The sequence below is a fragment of the Castor canadensis genome, chromosome 14, assembly GCF_047511655.1.
Source record: "Castor canadensis chromosome 14, mCasCan1.hap1v2, whole genome shotgun sequence".
NCBI lineage: Eukaryota > Metazoa > Chordata > Mammalia > Rodentia > Castoridae > Castor > Castor canadensis.
Window position 1 is genome coordinate 36,890,887 of NC_133399.1, and position 7,515 is coordinate 36,898,401.

Consider the following 7,515-nt stretch of genomic DNA (forward strand, 5'->3'; position numbering starts at 1 on the left):
CAAACAACCATCCCTCTCCATGCCACTCAAGGACTATCCTCTTCTTTTGGAGGTTTCTGGTAGATCACACTATAGATGAGTACATGGCATCAGTTGCATTGATTACAGGAAGCATATCCATAGGCCAGGCAAAGGTCACAGAAAGAGAAAGAACATAAAAATTAAGCACAGATACCTCTCTTGCCAGTAATACAGAATATTCTTGTACATTTACACATCCTTCTGTAAGTTTTTATTAACCTACACATATCCAAAGAAGAAAACTAGATAAGCTCTTGATTATATTTCTAAACTGGACAGAGATTGAAAATAGACCTGAGATGTAGCTATGGTTAAGACCTCTGGACCTGTGCTTTAAACTCTCACAGTTTTGGACAAAATAAGAAAGCTTTATGTAGCAGATGCAGAGTCTGGCAATTTAATATTGAATCTTGTCAGATCTACTTAATATATCTGTGATGTGGTGTGAGTTGTTACTATCTGACCATTGCAATTTAAATTAACTTCTACCAAAGACAACTTTACTAGACAAAGATTAAAGATGTAATGGGTGCTCCCTATGGGAATAAAGATGACGGACTACAAAGCTAATGAAATGTGCTATTTAGATAGTATTATTGATAATTACAATGTTAATAGTAATATACTTCAAGTAAAATACATTCTGTGACCCAAAGTTACCATTTTCCTATTTCCGTAAAAGAAAATTTCATTTTTTTCTTATTTAGTGTATGCTGTTTACTTGGAGAGAAATAACAAAGTAACTTTCATCTCTGATTCCCCAGACAAGATCTTATCTGACACACTGATGCAGCAACAATAAGAAAATCATGTTAAATTATTCAATATATCCTTCCTTGTGTCATGAATGTTGGCCAAATCAGTGTGGTTTCACATACTTGATGCTTTCTTGTCTATATTTTCATTCATTTCAGGGGTGTCCAACTAAAGTACAGACAAGATAATACAGCCATTGTGTGTGCTTATATGTTGGACACTTGTGACTTGCAATTAATTTAATCACATATTCATGAATCTTATTATTCCTAAACATAGTGCAGATTTGCATGGGTGAAACAAAGTTGTTGGCACAAACTTAACAAAGCACATAAAACCTATGACTTGAGCTAAGACACGTTTTAGATATTCACACTATCTTATTGGAGTCTATTAACTGTACTTAGTAAGGGGTTTCATTATGACATTTCCATGTATACATAAGATGTACTTTGATCATATTCAAGCTTCCATTTCCTCTTTTTATTCTCCTCTACTAATTCTTTTTTCCTTTACTTTCAAACTTTTTAGCAGTCCAATCTCTATTTTCATGACCTTGTTTGTTTTTTCCAAACCAACAAATGGAAGAAAATATACAATATTTGTCATTGTGCGACTGGCTTCTTTTATTTAACATGATGACCTTCCAGTTCCATGCATTTCCAGAAAAAGGTCACAATTTCATTGTTCCTGAAAGCTGATGAAGACTCCACTGTGTTATGTACACCATATTTTCTTCATTTATTTGTCAACTGGTGGGCATTTAGGATGATTCCATATTTCAGTTCCCTGAATGCTGCTGGGATAAACATGGATGTGCAGTTATTTCTGCTGTAAGCTGACTGGTTCATTCAGGAATAAACACAGAAGTGCTGTGTCTGAATCATAAGGGAGTTCTATGTTTAAATTTAAGGAATCTGCATTCTGATCTCCATAGTGACTAGACTATCTCCACTAGCAAGAAATAAGAGTTCCTCTCTCTACACATCCTTACCAGCATTTATTGATATTTATATTCTCGATGGGTTTTTCTAATGCAGTTTTTATTCAGTACTGTGGTTTGATCTCAGGGCCTCATGCTTGGCAAGCACTATACCATGAGACACATCAAAATTTTTTTTGTTCTAATTTTGCTTTCATTTATATTTCAGATACATTTTCATACTTTTTCTTGATCTGACTTCAGACTTGAAACCTCTACCTCTCCATTGATAGCAGCAGGGACCACAGGGTGCACTGCCACATGTATTCCTCATTATAGTTTTGATTTGTTTCTCTGCATTTAAGGACATTGAGTATTTATTGGCTATTTGTTCTTCTTCATCTGAAAAGTGTTTGTTAGTTCACTTGTCCATTTATCTAGATTATTTGCTATTTTTAGTATTTATTTAAGTTGTTTATATATTCTACACATTAACCTTCCATAAAGATCAATATCTCAGAAATATTTTTCCCAATCTGTAAGCAATCTCTTCACTCTATTGATTGTTTCTTTTGCTATACAGAAACTCCAATTTATCAATTTTTGCTCTTATTTCCTGAGAAGTTTGGCATATAACCAAAATGTCCTTTTCTATACTCATCCCTTGAAGTGTTTCCCCATATTTCTTCAAAGATTTTCATGTTTTAGGTTTTACATAAATGTGTTAAATCCATTTTGAATCTATTTTATTATATTTATTTAATAATATATTATTATGTATTTATTATAATAATATAATATATTATTAATTACATATTAATTATATGTAATTATATATTAATATATTATTATATTTATCAGACTATTGCAGATTACAGTGAATGTTGACAACTGTATTCATAAACAAAATCACTGTTTCCACAACTAAGAAATTCTTTAAGACAATAACTACCAATATTTATAAAGTTCTAGACTTCTCCTGGGCACTACAGGAGAGTAGTAGGTAGGTGTAATTTTCCCTATTTCCACAAAGTAGTATGAGCATAGAGAGGAGAGATGTACATTTATTCTGAATTTTGTAGCAGGGAGTGACAAAGGACAGCCAGGGAGAATTTATGACAACCACATATGTGCACTGTGCTCTCCAGTACAAGATGAAATTTATTTGTTTATTGTTGTAAAGGTATTATTGTTGGACATAATAATGTCCAATAATTTATAATATGGCATATTATAAAGACATATCTCAAGAATATGAGGAGGTCGGGGTTAATGATTGACTTTTGTATGGGAATCAAATGTAGGTGATTAATATAACATTATGTGTTGGAAAATAGAGTTTTATTTGACATTGATATGTTATATAGAAAATATCACTTGTGTGACATGAAAAAAGGCATGTTATTGAGAAAATTTTCATAATAAACTTGTAAGCTAAATACTTGTTCCTCTCTCGGTAATGATGTGAATAAAAGAATTTTAAGTGGATGGATGTACCTCACAGAGAGGTATAAAACCTCTTGCTAATGTAAGCTAGTATATTTCAGGGTAATACATATTATGATATGTAGTACTTAGATGATCTTTTAGGACTTTTAGGGTAAGTTCTTAAGAAATTCTACATGGATATGCAAATCCATAGTCATGTGCATATTGTCAGGAAAACATAGTCATCAAATATCTGACAATTGCTACCTTTGGGGGATGTAAATGCACGAGATGAAATTATAGTGAGATATCAGTAACTTGAATTTCATGGATAATTCGAGATCATTTCTAAATTTCATAAGCATTTATTAATTGTACAAGGAAGTTTCTGTATGCTATTGCTATAAAGAATATAATGGACTGTGACTGAAATCAAACCTCTATGACAATTATATTCTACTTTTAAAATCTTCATTAAATATTATGAAACATATCAACATTTACCTGATAATATTGTTGTTCAGTTTTATTGACAATAATAACTTGTAATTATAATGCACTATGATTCAATGGCAGGATACATTCTAAGGCAGTTGTCCTCAATCCAGGTTTATTAAATGCCATCATAAATTTTGATTTTTTAAATTTTTTATTAGCATATTTTAGTTGTAAGGGGGGTCATTGTGATATTTAAATTTGTGCTTACAATATATCTTAATTAGATTCACCTCCTCCATCTTTCTCCTTTGTCTCCTTTCCCACTCTTCTTAGAACTCTTTTTTTGTACATAAATGCCCTGCACCCTCCCTCTGGTACTGACACTCAGACTGGAAATGTTTAATTTCCTGTCCTTCATTGCAAAAATATTTTGCTAATGTATGAAAATTATACAAAGGGGTGTTCATTTCAACTTTTCCATATATACATATTTTGTATCCTGAATTATTTATATCCTCCCTTATTCTCCCACTTACCCATTCCCCTTCTTAAAGAGGTAATTTCAGTAGGTTTCAATGTTCCATGTTTATATATCTTTAGAAAATTCATCAACCATATTCACCCTCATTTACTCTCTCTTTTATCCTCCCCTCGCATTAGTGTCCTCCCCTTGGTCCTGTGTTACCAACAAGAAATTGAACACATGTGTTCTGTTTCCCAAATATGTTAACATTTACAAAGATGGTTATATTCATGAATGAATAAGAATATTCATGAATGAGATTGACAAATGCAAATTAAGCAATTTAATAGTATTTTGACTAAAGTATTGTTATAATCCTTTAGTTAATTGTCATCCCATTTCCCAAATTCCTCTTTAGTCAGTTAATTGTCATCCCATTTCCCAAATGAGGAATTTGTCAATGTTTATTTACAATATGTTCTATGATTCAAATTTTATCTCATTTAAATTACATTGACACCCTAATTATAACCCAATTTGCATTCACATAGCTGAAGCAAGGAACTGTAGTTCATATGTTGGAATCACTTATGTAAAAATCTCTTAGTTACACATAAAGTGGTTGATAATAAAACCTGAGATCACGGCCTTCTTTGTTTCTAAAATTTTCAACTAGAAACGAATGGGCTTATAATAACAAAAAAACACTGAAGCACTGTCAATAGTTCACTTTAGAGTATTGTAAAAAATGAGATAAAAAGAGTTGTTTTCTCCATCAAAGACTTTTATGGGATTGGTAAAATTCTATAAAATTTAAATGTTTGTTTTCATTTCAATATTTTAAAATCATTGACAGGTGTAGTGTCCACTAATTCCACCATTCTGATCTGATATCGGTGATGTTCTCTTAACTGAACCATAATTCTCAGAATTGTAGTTTATCAAAAACCAAGCATTGTAATAGTATGTTGAATGAGGTTTTGTTTTTTTTTATTTCCTTGTTCAAATGTTTTTGGCACTACTGGGATTTGAACTTAGGGCATCATGCTTTCAAGGGAGGCACTCTACCACTTAAGCCAGTCTTCCAGTCCTTTTTTATAGTTGATTTTTAATATAGAATCTTGTGAACTATTTGCCTGGGTTGGCCTTTGAACTGGTACCATCCTGATCTCTGCCTACAAATGAGCTATGATGACAGGTGTGAGCCACTGGCAGCAGGCTACTGAATAAGTTTTCAAATATAAATAATATTTCCCTGTATAGCTAATTACTTGAAGGAGGAAATCAATAATCTCAGGAATGATGACAAATAATTGAAATCTGGAATAGGAAATGGATTCCAATTATGAACTGTAGCACTTAGTTTAGTCTTAGATTATATAGTTCTGGATCTTATTATACTCAAAATACTTTGTGATTCAGAGGAATTTGCAGCATTGTCTCTGCTTGCTTCATGATTTTCTTAGGTTTAATTTTTATTATTAATAGAAGGATATTTCTTATCCTAATTTCTCCCAACAGCAAGCTGTTTAACTGTAAACATGGACTTGTTATCTATAATATTTTTGGTTTTATAATATTGTTTAGTGATGAGTCTTTGAGTAAGTGTGTATAGAATGAGACAAATCAATGATGAAAAGAATTTATCAAGATTGTGTCTCTCTAATTTGAAACATTGGTGAAGGTGCATGGAACACCACTTGTGAAATGGGAATTCATTATGTATGAAGACAGCCACAATTGTGGACCTGTAGTCCAAATTTCTGTGCCAGAAAGATCCCTGTATACCAGGAGATTGAGATGAGCCTGGGAAAAGCAGTGATACAGAGGACTGTGTCCCTGGTTATATGTTTCCATTTCACCACTTGCTTCTATATTTCACAGGTGTCCTACACAATTAGGAGAAGAAAACCAAAGTGTTTCATGGGACATTTCATGGGACTCTTAGATGATCCAGAACTGCAGTCTGTCCTGTTTGGACTGCTCCTGTCCATGTATCTGATCACAGTGCTTGGGAACCTTCTCATCATACTGGCTGTCAGCTCTGACTCCCATCTCTACACCCCAATGTACTTCTTCCTCTCCAATCTGTCATTGGCTGATATCGGTTCAATCTCTACCACTATCCCCAAGATGATTGTGGATATTCTAACTCAGAGCAGAGTCATCTCCTATGTGGGCTGCCTGACCCAGATGTCTTTTTTTCTGATTTTTACATGTATGGATGATATGCTTCTGACAGTGATGGCCTATGAAAGATATATGGCCATCTGTCACCCCCTTCATTACTCAGTCATTATGAACCCTCGCCTTTGTGTCTTCTTAGCTTTGGCATCATTTTCAGTCAGTATTTTGGAAGCCCTGATGCACAATTTGGTTGCAATACAAATTACCAAATTTAAAGATGTGGAAATTTCTAATTTCTTCTGTGACCCTTCTCATTTAATTAGTCTTTCTTGTTCAAACACCTTTTCCAATAACATATTCATGTATTTTATAGGCATAATATATGGTTTACTACCACTCTCAGGAATCCTTTTCTAATATTACAAAATTATTTCTTCCATTGTGAGGATCCCATCATCAGGTGGGAAGTATAAAGCCTTCTCCACCTGTGGGTCTCACCTGTCAGTTGTTGGCCTGTTTTATGGCACTTGCCTTGGAGTTTATGTTGGTTCATTTGTATCACATTCTCACAAAAACAGCTCAGTGGCCTCAGTGATGTTTACAGTGGTTAATCCTATGTTGAACCCTTTCATCTACACTCTGAGGAAAAGGGACATTAAAACTGCCATTCGTCAGTTCCGCAGCAGAGTAACCTGATATCAGCCTTTGTGGTGTCCATTTGGCAAATAATTTGGGAAATTTACTAAAATTAATTAAAATATACACATGTAGTGCTTGCTTTTTTGTTCACACTATATTTGTATTGTTAATGTTTTATTTTTCTCAATGTTTCTTAGAATAATGATTCCCAACATTTTAAGGGGACATAAATGAGACAAAATTTTCTGTCTGGAGATTGGACTTGTTTGCACAAGTGAAGTTTATGACTGAATGTGTTGAGCCTCAAGTGTGAATACTTGTCAAACAATTATTGTGGGACTGCCACTTAAGTGATATGCAAAAGATAGCATAATTTTTAGAAGGATAGTTTTAATAATAAATTAACAAATTTAATCATGTCTCTCTCAGGTAATGCTGTATAACTGTAAAAGAATTTGAAGTAAATGTATAGAATGTGCTGAAAAACTCAAAACCACTTGTGAATACAAAATAGTGTATTTCAGGGTAATATATTTTCTACTTACAGGAACTTAGGTACTCTTTATGTAAATTCATAAGAAAACTGTTCATAGACACATAACCCAATACTTACATGAAAATATTGACAGGAAATTCACTTACTAAACTTCTAACCACAATCAGAAATAAGCAGTAGAATCAAATAATGCTGATATACACAAAAGTTAAGTTCCTAAATGCC

General features: G+C 33.0%; 1 pseudogene; it reads left to right on the forward strand.

Annotated features, from left to right (window-relative positions):
* Positions 1-5,963: 5,963 nt before the first annotated feature.
* LOC141416249 (olfactory receptor 7E24-like) lies at positions 5,964-6,851 on the forward strand (annotated as a pseudogene).
* Positions 6,852-7,515: the final 664 nt, after the last annotated feature.